This window comes from Falco punctatus (genome assembly GCF_963210335.1).
Source record: "Falco punctatus genome assembly, chromosome: 9".
Lineage (NCBI taxonomy): Eukaryota > Metazoa > Chordata > Aves > Falconiformes > Falconidae > Falco > Falco punctatus.
Window position 1 is genome coordinate 41,190,210 of NC_137589.1, and position 22,850 is coordinate 41,213,059.

At 47.3% G+C, this 22,850-nt stretch overlaps 1 long non-coding RNA gene across 1 annotated transcript in view; it reads left to right on the forward strand.

Moving 5' to 3' along the window:
* LOC308069151 overlaps positions 1-22,850 on the forward strand; it is a 132,767-nt gene that overhangs the window by 60,105 nt on the left and 49,812 nt on the right. Inside the window, exons 2-3 of the long non-coding RNA XR_013930298.1 lie at positions 11,055-11,135; positions 12,588-22,850. The exon at positions 12,588-22,850 is cut by the window's right edge and continues 49,812 nt beyond it. This is a non-coding gene — a long non-coding RNA (uncharacterized lncRNA). The remainder of the gene's footprint in view (positions 1-11,054; positions 11,136-12,587) is intronic.

The window sequence follows — 22,850 nt, forward strand, 5'->3', positions numbered from 1 at the left end:
CTTCCCTCTTCCCACTCTCAGCCATTTCAGCCAAGCTGCTCAGGTTATTGGTGGGGGCTGGTATGCAGTCTGAGGTCCTTTTCTGTAGGACCTGTGTTCCTTGGTGTAGTGATCTGGCTCCCTCCCACCCTGTGCAGGAGGTGGGAGCTGCTCCCTCTGCCAGACCCAGATGGGGCACCAGCTCGTGTTCCCTGTAAACACTCGCAGAGAGGTCATGCGAGGCCTCGGGTGGGATATGGGGATGTACCAACCAAATAAAATTAAAAAAAAAATCTTTCCTCCTTTTTCTCTGGGGATGGCGGAAGGTGTCCTAGGGAGGAGCAGTACCAAGGCTGTTCCAGCAGGCTGGTAGCATGAAGGTATCTCTAAGGACATCTTGTTGCCTGTGGCTGTCTCTTATTGCCAGCTGGGATGGCCCTTGGAGCTGGTGGTAGGTCAGTGCTCCTGACTGTAGCTGGCTGATGCTTCTGGCTTGCCATGATGCCATTCTGAAATTCCTCCTCCTGGATCTGAGCTCAGTCCAACTCAGCCAAGTATTTACACGTGCAACACCCAGACCTAGCTGTCGTGGCACCGTTCTGTGCTGCAATCCAGACAGGTTTCACTGCCACTGTGTCCTGGTCTGTGCACAAACGTGTGTGCATAAGACAAGCATTCGGACACATCAGGGCACTTATGAGTTAAACTCATGTGGTGACACTCCCTCCAGCCTCCCCCCTTTCCCAAATATGCAGTGGAGTGTCCAGTGGGTTAGTGCAGAGAGGACTAATTGCTATTAAAAGGCTTTAATCTGGGAGATTAGTGCTGGCTCCAGGCGGTGTTTGCACACGAAGGAGACGTTTCCGATGAGATGAACTAGAATTTGTCCCTGCTGTTTTGTTGATAGAAAATCATCTTCCCCTTGGTTTTTTCTCTTTATCTCTGTCTCTCTTGCTATCTTGTTCTCTCTGATCATTTGCTTTTGCCTCTTCCTTGAAGTTGAGCTGAGAGCTTTATTGTTTTTTAGAGTAGCAGTCCTCTTTGACCTTTGGGGTCGATCATCTTTGAGCATGTATGTATGCGTAGATGTGACCAGAGTTCCCTGCTTCAAGGAATCCTTTAGGAAATAAATCCTGATCAGGAGAAGTAACGATAAGTATTTTTTCCCCTTGCTTGCTGTTGAGTCTCTCGTGGGTCTGTGAGGGGCCTGCAGAACCCTTCCTGCAACATGGGTCAGGCCAGTCCCCTTCTGGGCAAAGGACTGATCCCAGGAGCATCAGGGGGTGGTGTTGCAGACTGACCATCTTAAAGCTCCCTGCAGAAGTAATTAGTGGGAGGTAATTAAATGATTACATATGGGAAGGTATGGAGCATTACTGGACCTCCAGCATGACCCAGGAAATGTCACTATTGACTTTGATGAACATTGGATCAAGCTCAATGGAAATTAATTTGATAACATGCCAGATGTGTCCAGAGAGCCTGTCCATGAAGGAGACGCATTTGACCTGGGAGCACAGAAATCTTTGTGCTACACTTGCTGGAGGATCCAAAAGCGGAGATGCTTGTTCTGAATTCAGTGTTGTCAGGAAATCCAGGACTGTATCTCAGGTCTGACTCTCTAGACAGGCATTCTCTGCTGCTCCTAATGTACGGCTAGAATTTTCACAGCATCCTCAGGAAGTTAAGTGCCAATTCCCTTTGAAAAGCACAAAGGAATAAATGGAGAGTGTTTATGTGTAATTTGAGTGGAAGGAGCTGAAGACGTTTTATCGTAAAGAGAAGGATGTGTGAAAACTGGAGGAGAAAAGGAGGATTTGAGTGGAACCACAAAGTTGCATGGTCCTTCTGGCTTTGAGGGTGGCCAGACAAAAAGCTGTGAAAGAGAAATGGTGAGAGGGAGTGAGTGTCCTCAAATCGATGAGGCCAAGATTCGAGGGGACACTTGGGCAGGGGGGAGAAAGTTGGTTCGGAATCTGGGTCTTCCATTCAAAGTGGTCAAGGCTTTCCAAGGAGGAAGCACTTCCTTTGCAAAGTGTCCTGCATCAATTGTCTGGGCATTGTCTGAACACTGTGGGCTTTGCTCTTTTGCAGGATGCTGCTGGAAACTTCCCTGAGACTGCACTGTGATTATTTTCACTATAAGTAGGTATTTTTAGGAGACATAAATCAGGCACTGGGAGCAGAGAGGGGGAAAATTAAGTCACCTCTGTATCTCTGGGGCAGTGTGGCAGTGGTGGAGCCTGTTGCTTGGCAAGGTGGTGTGGTGGTGTGTTGTTGGTGGGTTTTGTGTTGTTGTTTTTTTTTTTTGGTTGGTTTTGTTGTTGTTGTGTTTTTTTAAGGCATCTGAATCAGATATGAAGTGTCACAGTTGGGTTTTCTTAGGAAAGATTTGTAGTAGGCTGGAGTTTTGTATAAAGGTATTTATTTCTCTACCTGCCAACCCCTGCCTGAAAATACAAACTATTACTGTTAGCCAGCAGGAGGGAAGACCTACTGCTCATGTAAATTGCTCCAGTTCCATCGTTTGCCCTTGTTCCCTCAAGTTTGCAGATGACGCTGGTGTAACTGACATAAGGATCTGGCCTCTAGCATGTGTTTGTCCCATCTGCTGTCCAGCATGTTAATTTTCATGGAAGACACAAACTTGCACGGACTGTGATTTTAAGGAGGGGCCCTTTTTCTTTTCAGGAGCCAACTGCGAAGCCTCAGGGGCCAGATTCTGAAAGGCAGTCAATGCCAAGATCAGGAGGAGCTGAGAACTTGGGTTCTGGCAAGTTCTGGCTTGTGGTCCAGTACTGACAAGACCATAGGGAAGGAAGCATGTGTCGGCCATTTGTGTAAAAGCAGCAATGGTGTTAAAGATATTTTCAGTAGCAACATCCTTTGGGGAAAGGACCAGGCTTGTGAAAAAGAACTCAGTTGAAATAAGCCTTGAAAAATCCTTAAGGGGTTAGAAATAGTGAGACAGGGAGCACTTATCCAGGGAGCAACTTATTTGGTTGCAGTTGTCAACCAAAATAAAAATAAAGATTTCTTAAAAAAAAAAAAAGCAACAGGTAGGAGAGAGGGGGCCTGTTTCTTTGGCTGATTCTTTTTATCTGTCTTATTTCAATAGGAGCAGAAGTGTGTCAGATAATGGTTCAAGTAACTATTTTTCCCATTATTTGATGCTGCAGATATTTACAGATATTAACAGCCAAGCTTCTTAACATGCCCAGTGATCTTGAAAGTCTTGTGTTTTGGGATGCAAGACTGGAAATACCTGAGATTTTCTAAATGCTCAGACATGATCCTAAAAAAAAAAAAAAAAAAGAAAAAAAAGGTGCCAAACCAAAAACCATGAAGGTATTTGGAAAGTGTCCTGCAACTGGGAATTTAGATTCCATCTCAGCTATCCTTTGCTTTTCTTAATGTTTGTTAGGATACATTTCTTGATTGTTACTTGTCTTATGCAAGTGGCTTATTGTGTGTTGGGTGGTGGTGTTAGTAACTCTTCCATTTTTATTGACTGTTTCGCAAAAACTACTACGTTTCTGAAACTCCCGGCTCTTAGAATCAGGTGAGCATATGACAATGTCAACTGTCCTTTCAGTTTGTTATCTTTTCAATGTTTCTATCTCCAAGTGAGCATTAAATCAGAATAAATAGCCTGAGAACTTATTAGAAGTTTAAAATTCAGAAGGAACTCGGGATCTGTGATAAAGTATTTTAATGCCTTTTGGTGAACCTTCTGGTTTTAGCAGATATGGCACACCATTTTTGAATGGCTTATGTTGGAAATGTCACAGCTAGGCTTCTGGTGACTTTCAAATACTCATGGAAACCAATGTTCTATTGCATTCACCTGACTGCATGGTTGGAGCCCCAGGGGTCTGTATCTAGGGCACTGCATGCCGGCCACTCAGTGTTTGGAGAAGTGTTAAGCTCTCCATGTGCTGAACCTCTTCAGCCACAGTGGTAAAACCTCCACTTCAGAGGGGTTTGAGCCATGTCCCACATCCAGGAGTGCAGGTCCAGTCACAGACATGACTTGCACATAAGTACCCCCAAAACCAAGTGAGAGCATGCTTTTGGGGAGCGGACTGCACAGGTACTTAGAGAAGGCAGGAGGGACAGCGAATGGTGCAGGACCAGGCTGGGGACAAGAGACTTAGGAGGGGCATGTGGGAGACCTGTAAAGGACCATTGCAGGTGGCAGATTCCAAAAGAAGAAAGACTGATGCAGGCATTGGAATTGGAAAGCTCCATGGACACGACGCAGCAGGGAGCTTACTCAGCCACTAACTAATCCCTTTTCTCTGAGCTGGAGCTAACCGAGGATGGAGCTTGCCTCTTCTAGCCTGCCAGTGGCTTTAGGAATTTTAAGGAAACCTAAATTAAACCTGGCCCCTGATGGGTGTTCTGCCTTCCCAAATCCAATTAGCCAATCATGAGTTTTCACTTAACTGCAGCGACTTCAATTGGATCAGAATAACAACAGGAAGGATAGAAAATTACGGGAATTTACTTAGCATGCAGGGTGGAGCCTTGCAGCTGGGATCATCATTATCTCTAGTGCAGGCTGTAGAGCTCATCAGAGGTGTAAAAACGAACTGCCCACAGTATTATGTATTGAGTTTTTACAACTTCTTTTAAGCTACAGATGTCCCTGTGGAAAGCTGTGATAGGTGTGGTGGCCCAGCCTGATGTTCCCCTGCGTGCGTGCCCTAGCCAGCAAAACCTGATGTCGTGCAGCACCTCTGCACTTGTGGCGTGAACAGGCTTTTGGCCAAGTGAAAAGCCTGGAATGGCCTCACGTCTTTAAAGCTGAGCACAAGCTTTTAGAGCTCTGCAGAACTGAGGCCTTTGGGCAGCGGTTTTCCTTTGGACTTTCAAGAGTGCAGGGGCTTTAGTGAGACAGAAGCTCCAAACGTGCATTCCTGTCTCGTTACAGGGCGTGGGGTGGCACCATCAGGTGAGCTTTAAAAGCCAGATCCCAGGGTATCAGGACAGCAGCGACAATGCCTTAGCACCAGCAAGAGACTCGTCACTGACAGAGATGAACTGTGATGTGGGAAAGAGGGGATGTGGCTGGCGCATCCTGTATTTTTTGCGCATTATTTGGAATGAGATTTTGGGCATCAGAACATACATAAAAAGATTCCAGGTTAGCGATTTCTTTTTTCTTCTGTATTATTTTACTGGTCGGGGTTGGTGCTGAGCAGCATATGATGAGTGCAACACCAAACAAAACACAGAAAAAACAGGAGGAGAAAAGCAACTCTTTTCCCAGTTTCTGTACAATTTAAGGGACCTCCCTTCTACTGAGGCAAGTTTCATCATGCAGGCCACGCTCTGTGCATGCTGATGCCCCCTCATATCCCAGGGATGCCTTGCACCCTCGGTGAACGTTGATCTGGATTTACATGACATAACGGGGATCAGATTTTTGCCCGCTGGGAGCTGTCAATGAATGCAAAGTGTGACGTAGTGCTTATCTAGCACGCACATGAGGGACCCTGCTGCAAATCAGGGACGGCTTCAGTAAATCCAGTGGAGCTGAACAACCGTAAATGAGCAGAATGAGGCCCACGCATTATCCCAGGCTAGCATGCTATCTTTAGCAGGCCCTAATGAATTCAGCTGCAGCATGTAGTCATTAATCCCAGTGGAAAGAGCAGCTCACCATTACGCGACCTGGGATTTCAAGAGTTTGCTATTGACGCACCAGGCTGCTGTCCTGATGTGGAGCCCTCGGTGGCTGCAGGCCTGGGGGAGCGCGTGTTGCCCTGCACCCTCAGCAGGGCCAGACCCTCGGCAGGGCGGTTCCGGCACCTTCCGGCCAGGTAGGCAGAAGGGCTGGTGAGAAGGGAGGAGAGGCCAGGGTAATAGATGGCACACAGGGCCCTGAAGTTGTTTATGATGCAAATATGTTTAAAAGCACCGCATTGCCTCCTCTGGGAAAAGGAGCTTAAAATTGAAGTCTAATGATAACAAATGATTGTTAATGAGTTGTCTAAACATAATAGATGGAAAGAATTAAAAGCCTAGAATAAACAGGGTTTCATTAAAGCACAATAAAGAAACAACACAAATTTCATATCTTAGAATAAATGGGCCCTTGCGGCCTGGCTGGGAGCGGAGGGCGCTGGGGGGTGTGGGGGCCAGCAGCCGAGCCCCCTGCCCCCTGCCGTCCCTGGGCACAGGGTGCCGCTGGCAGAGCGCGGGGTGGCAGGAAGCCATGGTGGCACCGGCACCTGCCAGGCGCCCGGCAGCGCCCTTGCTCCTGTCCCCTGAGGCCCTGCTGGGTGCCCGCAGTGCTCTGTGGTGGAGAGGGACTCGTGCTCCCAGGTGCTTGCGGCCAGGGGCCGGCCCTGCTGCAGCAGCGAGCCCCAGCTGCGGGGTCCGCAGGCCCCCCCAGGGACCTTGGGCTGTTCCTGAATGAGTCTGCAAAAGTTGCTGGGAAAGGCGAGTTCCAACCAGCTGTACAGGGATCTACAGATTGTTTTCTAAGCCCCTTGGAGTATGATTTTTTTTTTTTTTAAGAGACCACAGATAAAATTAAAGTTGAAAAATCACTCCCCACAAAAGTGTGCTACTGAGAATGTGAAACTCTACAGAGATTTCACAAATGGTTCATCAGAGTGTTAGATGCCAAGAGCATGCACCATATTTCATCTCAGTGTGTGTCAGATGGCATATTGTGGATAGATTTTAGACCAAGATTTTATTAAGGACATGTGAGGAGATGATCGATAATTCCTTGGTGGGTTTGTTTCCTAGACTGTCTGCCTTTGACATGGTGACATTATTTTTGTTATTTGTGTGTGGTGGGAAACTTTGAAATTTCAAAGTTGTTTTCAGGCTTTAGAACAGGCTGCTACTTCAGGTTTCATTTTAAATCATCATCTAGACAGGAGCAATATTCTGCAAGCCCTGTTTAGACTCTGAGAGTCTGATTTAGCTTTTAGAATTTTTCATTGAAGGGAAATGTGGGGCAACAGACAAAAACTGAAAAGATGTGGCAAAAAGCCTGTCAGGATTTCCTCAGAAAATACAGGTGTTTGTTTGTTTTTTTTTTAAATGTATTTCTTTTAAAAGACTCTTTTTTTAATCTAGAAATAATAAAAAAATATTAAATCTCAGGACTCTTTCCCCCAGATCCCTTTTTTCGGTTTGTTGGCTTGAAGATCTTGTTTGTGTTTCTGGAAGGATTGCGTGTTCAGCAGAGTGTGTGTGAGAGCAGGAGTTTTTGCTGCGGTGACGTGCCTGTGTTGCAGAGTGTGTCCATGTCCAAGTGTAATGTACTTGTCTGTCTTGATGCGCTTTGTGATGGGTGGATTGCAGATCTGACAGGCTCTTTCTGTGTCTTGGTAAAGCTGTGTGGGGCTTGGCAAGACCCTGGTCCTGACCAGGACCCCAGAGCACCCTGATGTTCAGCTGGGGCTGGCTCCTGCCCCCTTTATTCATGCTGATTTGTGCTTTACCCAGTGACTGGTTTGCCTGAAGCTGCTGGGGATACTGGTGAACCATGCAACACAAATGCAGGACAAACAAGGCTTGAAAAAATCCAGGCAAGAATTAGAGCTGTGCAGTGTTAGAGCTTGGCAGTGTTTCCTAGTGGGAGAACGGCTTTCTCATGACACAAGACGTCTCTCTCTTTCTTGATTAAAAATCTGAATGTTTTTTTTTGGAAAGATGCTATTTGGAAGTTTCTGTTGAAGCTGAAAAATTATCAAGTTTTCAGTATGCATTCAGGATAATTTTTTTCTTTTTGAAAATTACCTAGAAAAACCATCCTTCCTCATCTCTCCAAATCAAGGAAAATCAAAGTTACAACTGAAATGGTATTTTCCATAGGAATGAGAACATTGCTTAACATTTTTATTAATAAGAATTAGTACTAGTATTATCATTGTTACCCTTTTGTTAGCAATATTAATACAGATATCTGCTTGTGCGCTTAGGCTTATTGTAGCGTGGTCTGCCTTCCTGAGGGCATTTGGCCCTACAATCGGGTGTGCGAGAATTTGGGGTCCTGCCATACCTGTGACATTGTCAGTGCTAAACACAGCTGTGCATAGGCACTGGAAGAGATGGGGTGAACCTCAAGCCATATTTGTGTTGAACTCTGTGTGTGACCATGTGGGGAAAAGGCACATCCATATGGATACGTTGCTTGTCCTTCACAGAGGGGAGGTCTGGAGGGCGGTGGTCCTGCTCCTTGGCAGCTGCAGAAGTTTTTTGCACAGCAAGAGAAGAGGGAAACCTTCAAAACTCTTCTTGTGCAGCTGAATGACATCAAAATGCAGTCTGGGCGTTCATATCTAAACCTCTTGGAACCACAATGTTCTCAAGAAAAACTTGATCCAAATGGATCTGGTTGCCCAAATAGTTCAATTTTGGTAAAACTTGGTCCAATTAAATGAAGTTATATTGAAACGTTCTGGCTGGCTCTAGCGAGGCATATCACAAGTGGCAGCTTGAGACCTGATCTGGGGAGTCTGATGCCCAGCGTCATGGACAAGAAAAATCCGCTCTACAATTTCATAAACAGGAATGTATGAATCCACCTGGATGTCCATTTTTATTGAGCCTGCGTCCACAGGAGTGTGCCTTGCTGACTGAGCAGTGTGTCACGCCTCGAGGCTCAGCCCTGATCAGGCCAGGCGGATTTGTCTGGGTGTACCTGTGGTGTGTTGTGCTTAAAGCAGCATGGGTGCACGGATGCAAGCGGTGTTGTTGGTTTAATGGGTGGCATGTGGGTCTGGGAGGATCTTAGAATCACAGAGTGGTTGAGGTGGGAAGGGACCTCTGGAGGTTACCTTGTCCAGCCCTCTGCTCAAGCAGGGCCACCCAGAGCTGGTTGCCCAGGACCACGTCTGGGTGTCCCTGCTGGTCTTCCTGGCTGTAGTTGCAACCACAAGGAAAGTTGTAAGGCTCGGCTAGGCAGTGCTGGCCCTGTCAGTAAATCATTACGCAGTTCAGGAGTTTTTTTGCCCCTGGATTGGACTCTGTAGAGAATCAGACAGACTGTGCTGAGCTGGTCCCATCTGCACCCAACTTGGACAGCAGCTTTATCTTGCCTTGTAAAACTGCAGAGCTGTGTGACAAAAGAGTTAATCTCTGCCTTTGTTTCTCTTCTTCTCTCTCTTCTCTTGCAGCGGGACTGAAAGGCAAGATGAGAGCAGATCCATCAGTGTCAGCTGCTTTCAGCACATCAGCACTTTTGGGGGGTTTATTGGGGACTAGCCCATCAGCAGCGCTTCCAAACTGCAGACACGCTGCAGCCAGGCTGCCTGGGGAAGCAATGGCGGGACCCCAGCGCCACTGGCCAGGGGCTGGGTGATAAATGACTGCGTGAGGCATCTCCGTGGCTAGCGAAGTCCAGAGGGTAGGCCAGAGCCAAGCTCCTGGGGAGGCAGTAATGAAACCATATTAATTTCTGGGCGTGCGTCCATGTGTGTCTGTGTGTCTGTACTGTCTGAAATAATACACTTGACATAAACACACATGCTTCACTTCCAGCACACAGAGTAACATGGAAGAGGGGTGAAAGACAGAATATAATCTGATTGACAGGTTAATGAAGCAGTTCATAATAGCAGTGCATATTATAACCTTAGAAACAGCTTGTAAATACCCAGTTGCTTTACATGTATAAACATACTCCCGTGCCTAGGTCTGTGTATATATGTTTGCCTATATATGAAATGTGTGTGCCTGTGTATACGCACACCTAAAAAGCACAGGAATGTGAAATCAATGCTCTGCAGTGAAACCGAAGAATAAACAGGAGCTGGAAAAAATTAAGCTTCATTAGCCTAGCAGCTGTATATATCCCTTGCCTTTTATTTTGTTCCTAGGGCTGGAACTTCTTCCGAAGCAGTGGAGGGACTTAGGAGTACATGTCATTGACTGGCACTCCTAACTAAGCCCTCTTGGTAGTTGGATTTTGGTGTTTTTTTGGCGTTTGCTTTTTTTTTTTTTTTTTTTTTAATCCAAGGGTCTTGAGCAGAACAGCCTCAGCCCATCCATGCAAGTCTGGGAAGTCACAGTAGTGTGAGGAGAGTGGGGTTTGAATTCTTATCTAATCCAGGGTTTTAACAATTCCTCATCACATTATTATGTCACTCTTTGAAAAGCTAGAGGTATCTTTTACTAGGCAGATATTTGGATGTCTTTCTTTGCTTCTGCATTGTATATATCCATGGGAATTTCCCAATGTACTCTGGACTGGGGCAATGACTTACACAACAATCCTTTCTCTCTTTTGTGGGACCTATTAGCAAATACAAATAGCGACATACTGAGCTCTTGTAGATGGACAACAACCCCAGGAGCTGAAAAAGCAAGTTCAGCATGACTAAGGACCTTTAGCTTTTCATTTCATGACTCTGCTTTTCCTTGTAAACCTCAATTTTACAGTAAGGTAATTCCCCTGAGTTCTTTTTCTAGCTTCTCTTGGAGAAAAAAAGAAGATTAAGAGATTTTTCATACACACAAAGGAGTGTTAAATTTGCCAGTTCCTAGTAAAAGCCAAGCGGTATTTCTAAGCCTTATGACTGTGGACGAAAAAATTCAAAGATCCAAGTGTACTGGGAAGGATTAGAACCAGAAGGTTGATAGAACCCAACCAACATGATGGAAAGTTGACTTTATCACAGTGAAGTTTGGCTCAGACTTGAACTCTTGTGAAAACACGGATCAAGTTCCCCTCTAAGAGTATACAGCTAAGTTCCTGGCCTCAGGTCTTCTGGAAAGAGTTGTGCCAGATATTTTCTTCCCTGATGTGAGTTCCAAGATGGAAGCGCTTGAGAGGTGGGATGTGTGCAGAGACTGCTGATGTGACATGTGTGGCACCACACAAGGAGCAGACGCACATGTGTATCTTGGGGCAGTGTGCAGGTGACCATACCTGAGAGTCTCTAGCCGCATATGCTTGTGCTTTTGCTACAGCAGCAAGGGATGCATGTGTTAGAAGGCAACTAGCACTGTCTTGGCCTAGCTCTTGACCAGCGTTCTTGAGCTTGTGATCTGAGGAGCTTACAAGCAAAACAGTTAAGCCAAGTACTTCTGTATTAATCTTACAGCTGTGGAACAGAGGTGCCTTGTCACTGATCACATGCAAAGCTGAAGGCAGAGCTGGGAGTGGGACTCGGATGTCCAGCATGGTAAGCTTTTTCTTTTCCTTTCTGTCTACTTTCTGTCTAGACTGCTCACTTACGCTAAAGCAACACCGGCTGAACATTTGCATAGAAGTAAATAGCCGTATATCTTAGTCTATAGGAGCATAGTAGCTCTGCAGCTGGGAATCCTCTGTGTTTGGGTGCAATTTGAATCACTAAGAATACTGCACTGCCTGGCATCTCTGTCCTTCTCTAAGCTCCCTCGTCCTCTGCCCCTGGGATTCGGGTCTGTAGTTGCTCTCCACAAGCATTGTAACCCCTTTCTGTAAGGTGGAGGAGAGCAAGTTGACTTAAGCCAGGATGGGAGGAGATTGGGGTGATATAAGTTTGATTTGTAGCCTGGAGAATTAGTGTCCTTGCATCAGGGACTTGCCCTTAATTCTCCACCAGGGAGGACTCAGTTTTGAGCAGACTGGTGCTGCCTGTGCAAGTCTCTCCCCTGCCCCAGAGACCAGAGTCAGGGGCGGGTCTTGGGGGACAATTAATTTCATGTGGGGGCGGTAGGCTGAGGGACAGGAGCTGGCAAGGTCTCCCTGTTTTTGGTGGTAAGGAGGAGAGGGCTACGCACAGCAGTTCAGCTGTCTTCTACAACCCAGGCCAGCCAGCCAGATCCGGGAGGCCTTCCCGATCAGCGCGGCGAGCTCAGCTTTGCTGCCATCAGCACTGCTGAGAGCAGAAGCTGGGCATGGGTGAATCCAAATATCCGGATTGCATGGATATTGGCTGGAAACGTTCCACTATATCCGGGTGGCTGCCTTTGCGTGATATTCATGCTTGTCAGAAAATTAATTATTCCATTCACCAGGCTCTCTATGCTGGGAGGATTACCTCTCAATACCTAGAGCTCCTCCTGGGGGTGGTGTGTGTGTGTGAGCACATCTGCATGCCTGCTTACTGAGAGGGGGTGTATGTTGTGGACAGAGATCTGTGCAGACAGCAAGAGACTGTACAAGATGGTAGGCACAGAGCAGGAGTTGCACGAGTGATGCAGAAACAAGGGAAATGCCTTACCCTGTGTGTCTGTGAGAGAAGGGGCCCCTGGAAATACTGAGTGGCTTTGCATGCCAGAGAGAAGAATGCATTCCTCCGGGTAAGGTGAGCTATGTGCAGGGAGCAGAGGGTACAGGGCCTGGGTAGGTGGCAACATGTTCCCTGTCTTTGCCTTTTATGTGTGTGAGGGGCATGCACATGGCCTAGGCAGTGTTCCCATGCCTCTTAGATCTGCCTCCAGAAAGGCTGATGTGTGCTTGATGCAAGCCTAAGTCTGCCCGTGGTTTCCTCTGTGCTTGGGCTGAGAACGCGGAGGAAAAGTTACTGTGTATGCACTGAGTATTGAAAAGCTGCATGTGTGGTGGAAGATCTGGTGTCAGCCGACATTGCAGTACTACCTGTGATTGTGCGTGCATTTGATTTTGACTGTGGCCCTCCTAAACGCAGCTCCAGTTCTTCTTGAGTTCCCGCTTTTACAGCTGATCAACCCCATGCACATCAGTGGGTAACTTACACCAGCAGGTAAGCAGAATCAAGTCTTGTGATATTTAAAAATAAAGCCGTTGCAACTCAGTCCAAAAGCTTTCCTAGGATCCTTCAAGTCACAGGAGGTCTTATTCCATATGAGGCAGTGTGGTCTGTATATGTGCTGGGGTTAGGGTTTTCCAACTGCAGCAGTAAGGAGCTATCTTTCCTGGAAAGCGAAGTATTTAATTGTGGCTTGACTCTGGGAGTGCCCTGATCGGCTCTGCTAGGCAGCACAGCGCTGTGTTGCAGGCTCGGTGTGTTCTTGGAAATTTGTATTATTAATTGAAAGCTTATTAATGGCAAACACAGGATGACATTTTACATGGTTTAGTTATGTTCTGTGAGTCATTGGTACAACGCAGCCTCAGCCACAAGGCAAGGAAGCTCCTGCCGTAACTGATAACAGAGAAGCAATAACAGCTTAGTTCCCACGAACTGGTCCTGGGGCGACAAGGACAGCCCTTGCAAATGTCTGATCATCTCCTCTTTGGTGGCCGCTCGTCCTGGGGTTAAGGGAAGTCTCAGAGGAAGGCAGACTTAAGTCACTGACGTAATAAGCATTCTGGTTTATTACCAGTGGGCTCGAGAACTTTGGCTTCTCTGAATGTCTGGCATTGCCCTTAAAAATAAAAAGGCCTTGAAGTGAGGGAACTACTGCCACCACCCTGGAAGTCAGTAGCCCTGTGTCTAGGGCAGGAGATGTGCTGTTGCTCTAGACAACGAAACTTTGGGTGCTGAACTGTGACTGTGTTCTCTAGAGTAATGCTTGAGTTCTGTCCTCCCATGTTTGAGACACGGGTCAGTCTGGGTCTGGTTTGTATGATAACGGGGAAAGCATGTGTTTGGAAGGGATTTGACTGTTATTTCTAATATCCTGCAAAAAATGTCCTTTTCCTCTGCCAGCCTCATAGGTGGGTAGTGCCATATATCTACAAATAAAAATGAGGTTCCTATTGAAACAAGAACAGAACAAGTGTCTTAGATTATTAATATATTTTTAAACAACGTAGCATTGTCCAGTCATTGTGTGGGCACGCGTGCTGTGTACCCTAATCCATGCAGGGTGCGCCTTCTCTAAGCAGACCATTTTCTGAAGACCATTGACCAGTTGTGTTTGCCTTTCTTAGCTATAGGCATGGGCAAAACAGGCATACTGCTAGGAGAGGCACTCTTGGAAGCCACGGCCATGGATCAGCAGCCTCTTTTGTCTGGGAAGAAACACAGGTTGTACAACCCCCCCAGGTATCTCCATCGATCCTCCTTGTCCCCTCTTCCCCACTGCAATTTGTGCATCCCATCCTGTCTGCCAGAGCTCCCTGGGTCTTTCCCAGGCACGGTGAGGGTACTGGACCTCACTGTTGTCACAGGTGGCGTTTGCTTGTGTTGCTGAGGTTCCTCAGGGAGGCCCTAACTCTTCAGCTCTGCTTTGGCCCTCAGAAAGGGAGGCAAGAGTTTGGAGACTTTTCCTGCCAAAGCTTGGTCTTAGGTTGGGAAATCCACCCTCTGGGATGGAAGAAGCAAGGGAGTTAATGGGGGAAGCCCTCCACCCTCTGGGGCTGTAGAAATAGCAATACACCCCGCCTCTTCACAAGGGAAAGCTCATTTGTGGGTGCCAGCTGGACTGTTCCTTGTCTGGGACAGCCAAGAGGGGCTTATGGAGCTAAGCATCTGCACAGGCTGATGAGAACTTTCCTTGAGGACTTCCACAAATCTTTCAGATCTATAGATCTATGGGACACGTGGTGTGTCACCCGTGTTCAGTGCTGCAGTCCCACTCTGCCACTGTCCGCTTCATCAATGGCTGGAGCTGGCTACAAATGGAGTCCTCTCTGCAGCTGCTGGGAGCTGTGCAGGGGAGTACAGACAGCAGAGCTCCTCTGCACTCCCTTGTCCAGCAGCAGAATTATTTCCACAAAGGCATTGCAGGCACTGTGAGGAGATTGTAGGCCAAGTGCTTAAATTCTTCCACCCTGGTTTAGCAAGAGCCCCACAGCTGTGGATTGTCTGATGCCAGCAAATAAACCAGATGGACGACATGGATGGAGACAGGCCAAGCTGGGATGGAAAGCACAGTGTGCCCTCCTGTCTTAATGGGCTTCTGGAAGATGAAGTAGCACAAGCTGGAAAGAGCCTTCAGCTGCAAAGCTCCCTGTGTTGAGGTAATGAGAAACGGGCTCTACTGTTTTTTGTGGGTCTTCAGCTGCGGCTGGTGGGACCTCCTCTAATGCTGCAGGAAGACAGGTGGTGCCCTGGGCGCCTGCAGGAGGGTGGGACATTTCCAGGCTCCACTGGAGAGAGGAATCCAGTTCTGCAACTACAGAGAGCAGTGGGCTTGGGAAGAAAAATCCAGCAGTCATAGTGAGAGGTGTCATAGATCGTATGCATGCTAGAGGATATAACTGCAGTTGCCAGTTCTGGTTAGCAGGTTGCAGGGAGATGAAGCCCACCCAGTCTGCAAAGGACAGTCATGGGTCAGTGCTGCTGGGCAACATATGCTGCTTCTGCAAGGGGCCAGACCTGGTTGTTCCTCCAGCACTTCATGACTATGATTTGTTACCTGGGTGATGGCAAGGCTTAAAACTCAGATCAGTGCTAGGTGCTGTATATTCAGGTCTAATGAGATTCATGTCCAAAAAGAGCTTCTTCCCATGATTAACAGGACATCATTTTATGGATGGGCTGTCACAAAGGGCTGTGAGAAAACCACAAGTGCTGCTGTTCACCAGCTGCCCAGGGTCCCTCAGAATCGGCCTTCCTTCAAAACCCGAGGTAAGGCAACCTGCCCTTGTCTCTGCACCTCCCCAATGACTATTTAGGCACCCAGGTTTGGTGCTCTCAAGTAACAAGTGATCTAATGACTCATGGATCTTGTGACTACAGAAAATGCCCCAGGACTCTATGAACAGAAGACTGCTGCAGTGTCACATGGAGTCCTTATCAGTGCTGGGAACTTAGCTTGGTGCTGTCCCAGTCTTATGCCTTGGCCACATGGCTGGCTTTCTTCCCCACAGACGAGCTGGGATGTTTAAAAAGGTAGGGGCTGTGTGTCCAACACTAGAGTATGCCTGCAACATGCTTTGGGGTACTCTGAGTTGGGCTGTTCCAGCTTTACTAGGAGCTGAGTCTCTCACCACCATGAAACACAAGTTGCTGGAGCCTGCCTCAAAATAAAGGCTTGAACCTCAGTTCAGTGCCTCTTCGAGCCAGGCCAAGCTGCTTGCAAGTCTGTTTTGGAAGGGATTACTGAACACTCCCCTCAGCGTGGTGGAAAATCACCCCTGCTGGTAACAGGTACTGTCCAGACACATTACATTGTGTTTATGGGGTTCAGTTTGGAGGGGTGGATCCAGGATGTGCTTGCCAGGCTGTTTATGGCTGTGGGGGAGCATGCCCTTCCTAGGTGTGATCCTCACCTCTGCCATTTGTCCTTCTTTCTCTCTTCTGCCATCCCCAAAGCAGCCTGGATTGGTTATAGCCCACATGTTACAGTGGCCAACCTGCAAAGAGAGAGCCAGAAAAAGTTAATGTGGAGTTCTGGTCTACTCCCAGGATGCATTTGGGCTGCAGCCCATAATGATATGTATAATTGCGAAGGCCTGCCAAAAAAAGCAGGCTGGATTTAATTGAGTCAACACACTGCTATTAATAATAAAATGGCAGAGACTTTGCTATTAATCACTTGTGCTGGCTTTATCACAGGCAGTCTCGGCTATCTGGCTACCAAACAAGACCTTTTAAAAAAAAAATGGTGCGGTGGAAAACTTACTAGTGGGAATACACCTGCTAACAAAATAAACCTTGTAAACAAAATGTTCCTTGCAGAAGAATGTACTTTCTGAAGGGGCAGCCTATTTGGGAGGCAAATGGGGTTATGTCAAATGCCTGTGTCCTGCAGCAAAGTCCTCCTTTTATAGGAATAGATCACTGGAGGATGCACTTGGCAAATGGTGCATCTTTGGAAAAGGTTATACTTGATAAAGTACTTGGTATAGGGTGGGAATTCAGGGAGAAATGAAACCTCCAAAGAGAAATGTAATTGCTGCACAAATAACAGCCCAGCCCAGAGAGGAATGCATCTGTTACTAGCAAATGGAAAACACTGTATCCGCTGAGGTACTGAACAAAAAAGGAAATGCAAAATAAATACCACGCGTGACACCTGGATTGCAGACTTCCTTGTGGAGGGCTAGATAAGCTGTGGTGTGTTGGCAGGGATGGGTGGAAGTGGAGCTCCATACCCCAAAGTGCGTACTGCCAGCACAGCATGCAGCATGGCCGAAGGAGTGGGGCCGAAGCGGCCTCTTTCCCATGGCACCTGACTCGGCCATGCCATGGGATGGATGAAGGGCTTGAGTGGGGCTCCAGCCCTTCCACGTATGCCCCGTATTGTCTTATATGAGCTGCTTATGTTCCCAGTGGCCCTCTGGATGGGCTGCACTGGGGTGCCTTGGATGGGTACTGGCTCATCCCAGCAGTGCAGCAAGAACATGCTGCAGTTTTGAAAGCCTGCTCCCCCCTCCCCGCCCCCATCTGAGGTTGTTATTGTTGCAAACGTGATGATGGCAGTCTTCACTTTTTGCTTCTAAATAGAGCTGCTTGCCATGGCTGTGTCTGGGAAGGGACCAGGCAGCAAAAAGGTCTGAAACCTAGGAGGAAGGGAGTAAGCTGGAAAACAGTGCTTCAGAGCAGGGTCCACAATGTGCCTGTAGGCAGAGCCAAAGAATATAGAGCAGGTGGAAAAACAAACAGATGCATTAAGTGGTTTTTAGTGCAAGAGGTTCTGAGGCTTAAAAAAATGACTCTTCCAGCAGTTGGAAGGAGAGAATCCCCTGCCTTCCACATCTGAAAGTGCCAAAGGAATGGATCTTTTCTTCTCTTGCAAGATTCCCTGCACAAAGGAATATGTTTTCAGTGCACCAATGCAAGAATCTGTGTGCATCTTGCACCAAACAGTCAAACAAAAATACTGATTTAACAGGCTACAAGGCCTCTTTCTCTCTGCTATGAATTAACGAGGTCTGTAAATGAATGCAAACACTATCCCTCAGAAGAAAAGAGAAAAAAGAAAAGAGAGAAAGCAACAACAAAAAAATCCCAGAAAAAAAATAATCCACTTCCTGCTGTTTTCCTTTCCTCCCCATAAAGTGAGTGTCTTATCCTCAGAGAAATTCACTTCATTGTTAGAAATAGCCAAAATTGGCTTGCAACTAGTAAAGATGCCAAGAATTTGCACCTTGCTCTGTGACCTAAAGCAAAAATGACATGAACATTGACAAATTTGACAAGGAAATTTGTGCAAAAAACAACTTCTATTTGGCTAGCCAAGCAGCAAATATGTCGGATGATATGCTTTATTAAGCAATCCATTTTTCAGCAATAGCTGCACCATCTGCAAAGGTTAGTGTGCATCAGGCTTTCCACAGAATTTCATCTGCGTCTGCAGCTAGGTGCAACACACGACCACATTTTTCATGTACATACAATTTTGGATGCAAATAGAATACTTGATGAAAGAGGTGACCTTCCAGACTGACTTCCCCCATGCAGTAAAGTCACAGGCACAGAAGCAGCTGAGAGAAACATATCTCTGCCTGGAGGGAGGGGGGGAGTGGGAGAGAGGAAGGAGGGGGAAAGGGAGAAATAAAAAGAGGAGGAAACTTCAGCAAAAAGTGTTTCCCAAGGAAATGGTTTGGCACATCACATAGCAGGGACTCTGCACTCCTATCAGTCAAAGGGGAACAGGAACTGCTGTGTTGGGTAGCTGTAGTTTTCTTCTGGGTGCTACCCATCCTTCCATCTTCTAGTTTTTCTTTTGTTATCTTGTGTAGTTCCTGCTACTACGCTTTCTAAACACCCTTGTCTTTCATTGCTCCCTCTACCATGGTTTGCATTCCAGACTTGTCATCTCTTAGGACGGGCCACTTGCCCTCTTGGTGCTACGGCCCCTGCCTAGGGCTGCTGGATCTTCTTCTGAAAATCCTTGGCCGTACAGGATGTATTTTCTAAACTCAAGGAGGGAAAGTGTTGCTTCCAAATATTAGTTGGGCATATCTATTTTCTGCCCTTTTTGTTCTTTTTTTTCTCTCCTTTTTTTTTAAAGGCACGATGGCCATGCCTCTGTATTTTCCTCTGTTGTTTTCTAGTGGATAGATATGGTCCTTCCGTGTCCTGCCTGCCCTACATTAGGTGGAATCAACTCTTCTCTAGTCCCCAGCCTTCTTCCCCAAGTGTATGCTGTACACATGGCTCCCTACGCCTCATTGATGTTGCTGGTTATAAATTCATATTCTCAATCCCTACTCCGCTTAGCTGAAGTTGGATGCCATCCCAGTGCCTTGCAACTGTCCCTGGTCCAGTGGAAAGTTTAATCTGCCAGTTCACGGCGTGTTGTCCTATGGGGAGAGTTCAGTTCAGTGCAGCTCCGCACCGCACAGAGAGAAGCTCATTAGCAGGACGTGGTAGTGTCTGATGACACTGTGGTCCAAGAAGGCCTCATTAGGCACAAAATGTTTTCTGTGGCTCTTTGAGATTTGCTAGTAACTTGAGGAATTCAGACGTCGTTGCTGTGGGGGCACAGATGAAGTGGGGAGCAGCGACGCGCTCTCCAAGGGCCGTCTCCCATCTGCGTCTTTCGGAGGAGCAGACATCAGACAGAGCGTGCGACCCCTGTTACATGGCCTTGGATCCTTGCTACAGAGATGCAGATGGGACCGGCTGGGCCTGGCAGGCAGAGTCTTCCCTGGTTGGCTGCTAAGTGGTGTTAAGTGATGAATGTTAAACTTAACAAGGGGACTTACAGATTTACGTAAGGATTTTACTGCCTGCCAGGTATAAATGATGGAACAGCTTTGATCTTTAGGGGGATCAGTACTGGAAGTGATTTAAACTAAAGTTAATAAAACTGCTTAAAACTGTACTCTGTAGTCCCACAGGCTGAAGGAGCCCTGGTGGTCACTTGACTGCTCTAAGTAAAAATTGTTCACATTTATGAGGGAGATCAAATCCCACTGGTGTTAATTGTGTTTCCAGCTGAATAATAAATGGTACCTTCCAAGAGTTCTGCAAGTCCTTCCCTACATGCACTGCAGATCCCACAACCTGCTGGAGCCACCAAGCTGTTCTCCACAGATGCAAAAAGTGGTAGGCTCTTGGTAACTCCACGGGCTTTTCTCATCCTCCCTCCCCTTCTCTAAATCAGTTCTGATCCCTTCACCATTTTGTAGTGTGTCACGAGCTAGTGTTGGTGTTTTTTATTTTGCCATCAGGCGGGAATCTTGGTGTGTTTTATTTTTGGAATTTGCTACCAGCAGTGGGAAGTAAGTGCCATAAACATTGACATTTCATTGGCTTCATGGCGGGCTTTGCCACCAGTGGCCTTTAGGAAGGGGACTTTGTGTTACAGTTTTTATGAATGTTCCTGTAATGTAGCATCGTAAGGAAGTTCCCTACAAAGGTGAAAATACTAATTTTTAGTGGAGGGTCAATTTTCTGTCTCCCAGGAATCTCGGCCACCCCCTACAATGCAGTCATGGGTATTTCCATTGGGCATTTCCACAATGTTCCAAGACGAAGCAGTGTGAGCTGCAGCGGGCAGGGTGCTTGGATGCTGGTGCAGACAGCACTTGTGTCACCTGCACTGATTCAGGTGAAGAAGTGGCCCTTTTGTAACTATGAGAGAAGGTGGTGGGATGTACTGGTGTCCCTCTATCACCAGCTCACTTAGGTTTACAACTGAGATCAAATTCCATCAGTTAATTGCGCTCGCAGCTGTGAAGCAGACGGGCCTGTGTGCCGGGGGTCATACAGGAGCGTGACTGGAGTCACCAGGCTCTCCCTCCACAGGTGCATACACAAGTGGAAGCCAGCCTGCTATGGCTATAGGGTTTCTAATTCTCCTGCCATTTCCTAGAAACTCTTTAACAATTACCAGAATGCCTTCTGTCTGCTTGGTAACAAAGCAAGTAGCCTTTCATGGGCCTCTCTAGAAATCAGCGATTGGCAGCCACTGAAATTGAGTTAGCAGTAACTCACCATTGGTAGAAAAAAATACGTTTTTGGTTTTTATTTCAGCCCAGTGCACCGTTAGTGATGAAACTCTGCAGCACAGTGATTTGACGAGGCCGTGGTCTTGGAAAGATGCAAGAAGAGATGGGCTATTTCAAGTGGATCATGAGGAAATCCTGAATTATAAAGGTACAGTCAAGTCTGGGATGGGATTTGCCAGTGATTGGGAGGAAGCTGCATGAAAATCTCGTTAATTGTACCTTGTTATATAATTGCCTCTTGCAGAGTTTGGGTTTTTTTCTGAATTACAGACACTATTGGAGACAGGTTATGGGCTTAGACAGACCGCTGGCTGGACAGCCTGGTAGTTCCTGCATTCTTCCTTCCCCGGACCCTCTAACAGCCCTGCTGCCTGGCCTCATCCTGCTGTTGTGTCTTGCTGTGAGGATGGTCTGTCTCTGAGATTGTCAGGGGAATTCTGCAGACGGCTTCTAGTGGTATTTTCAGAGCCCCCTGATATGCACCTCACACTGCTGTAAGCATTTTCAAAATCCCTTGGGGGTAGAGAGTCACCTCTCACTTTACCTGGGATAAATTGACAATGACACAATGAAATCAGTCATGATGAAATAGCTCCACTTTTATTACCATGAGGGGATTTTGGATCTGTTTCTGCTGTGGTGTCTCAGGAGCTGTCCTTGCACCACAGTGCTGTTTTGGCAGAGATTTCCAATGGTATTTTGAAGTCTCCTTTCTATCCCATAAACTTGATGCTAGTAGATACAGCAGACTGTTTTCAGAGGTTTTCTATGTGTTTCCAGAGAAGTTCTCCACATTGCGTCTTGTAGCAGTCTTGTCTGTTCACTGTGGCCAGATTTTTGTGGGGCCACAACTGTTGTGTTAGAGAGCGAGGGAAGTGATACGCATTCTAGGCAATCTGCTGCAGCTGGAATTTGTTCCTCACTCACCCACCAGTGTGGGTGAAGAAGTGGTTTGAGGAGCATCGCTAGATTTACGGTCATTTGCTTGTGGTTACTGATGTCTGTCTGTCCTTGTACTATCTCGTCTGACCAAGGGCTAGTTTCCAGTAACTTTCTTACTCCCTTGAAAAAGATGCTGTATGTGCCTGGGAGTCTGGGGGAACCAGGCATGTCATACCCTGAGACCCCTGAACCCAAGCCTCCGCTCTCAGCTTGTTTCTGCTGCCTGGTATGTTGCCCATGCTGCAGTGTGGCGTAGAGTACTCAGGAAGTACTCAGGATAAATCAGTGGGTGTCTGATGATTTGCACTGCTGGAAGACTCGGTTTGGGTTGGATAGAGAGCAGAGAACCCTGCAACAGAGTCTCTTTAAAAGAAACCTCAGGCAGGTATGTCAGCTCAGTTAGCTGGGTGTTCAATTATGGGTTTTGCTACAGAGTAAAACCAGTTTTTCCAAAGGACGTCCGTAGCAGCCTCTTAAAAAAAGGAGTTGTGGCCCCTCCCCAGTGACCTTTCCTTGTCAAATGCTACATGCTGTGATGTTCCTACACAATAGAGAACACTCTGGTCTCTGTGTACTTGGCAAAGGAAGAAATGGCTTTTTTAATCTCATTGCATGAATTATGGGCAAAACGTTTGAAGTGGCTCCAAGATTCCTCTCTGACTGACTTGCATTTTCTCAGGAGATTTGTGTAGTTTGGGAGTTTGGAACGTGTAACTGAGTAACTCGGAGAAAGCATTTGCTACCTTTTGAAAGGCTGCTGTGTCCTTGCAGAAAAACCACTTCATCTGCTGCATCAACATCCCTTTGTGGAGGACAAGCCTTGTTGGGCGTGAAGTGCTGTGTCCCCTCAGAGGGCGCATACCCCTTCTGCTGCCCTGCCTGTCCCCGGCGCAGGGTTGACCTAGAGGCATCGGCGCCGCCACAGTGTTGCCCTCAGCGAAGCTGCAGGCAGGGCAGTGAGGCTCTGCCATGCCAGGCCTTGGGCAGATGCGAGCGTGCGCCAGCGCTTGCCCTGAACGCTCTGCGGAGGCAGGGCACGGCAGCAGGGGTAGCAGCATGGGGTCACCTATCGAGGGAGTGCCAGAGCTCGGATTAAGACCTGTGCTCTGCCACTGCAGCCTTGTCAGCCCTGAGGCTCAGGGAGGGCTGCCCTGTGTTGGTAGCCAGCTCTTTGCCCTTTGGGCTCGCTGGCATG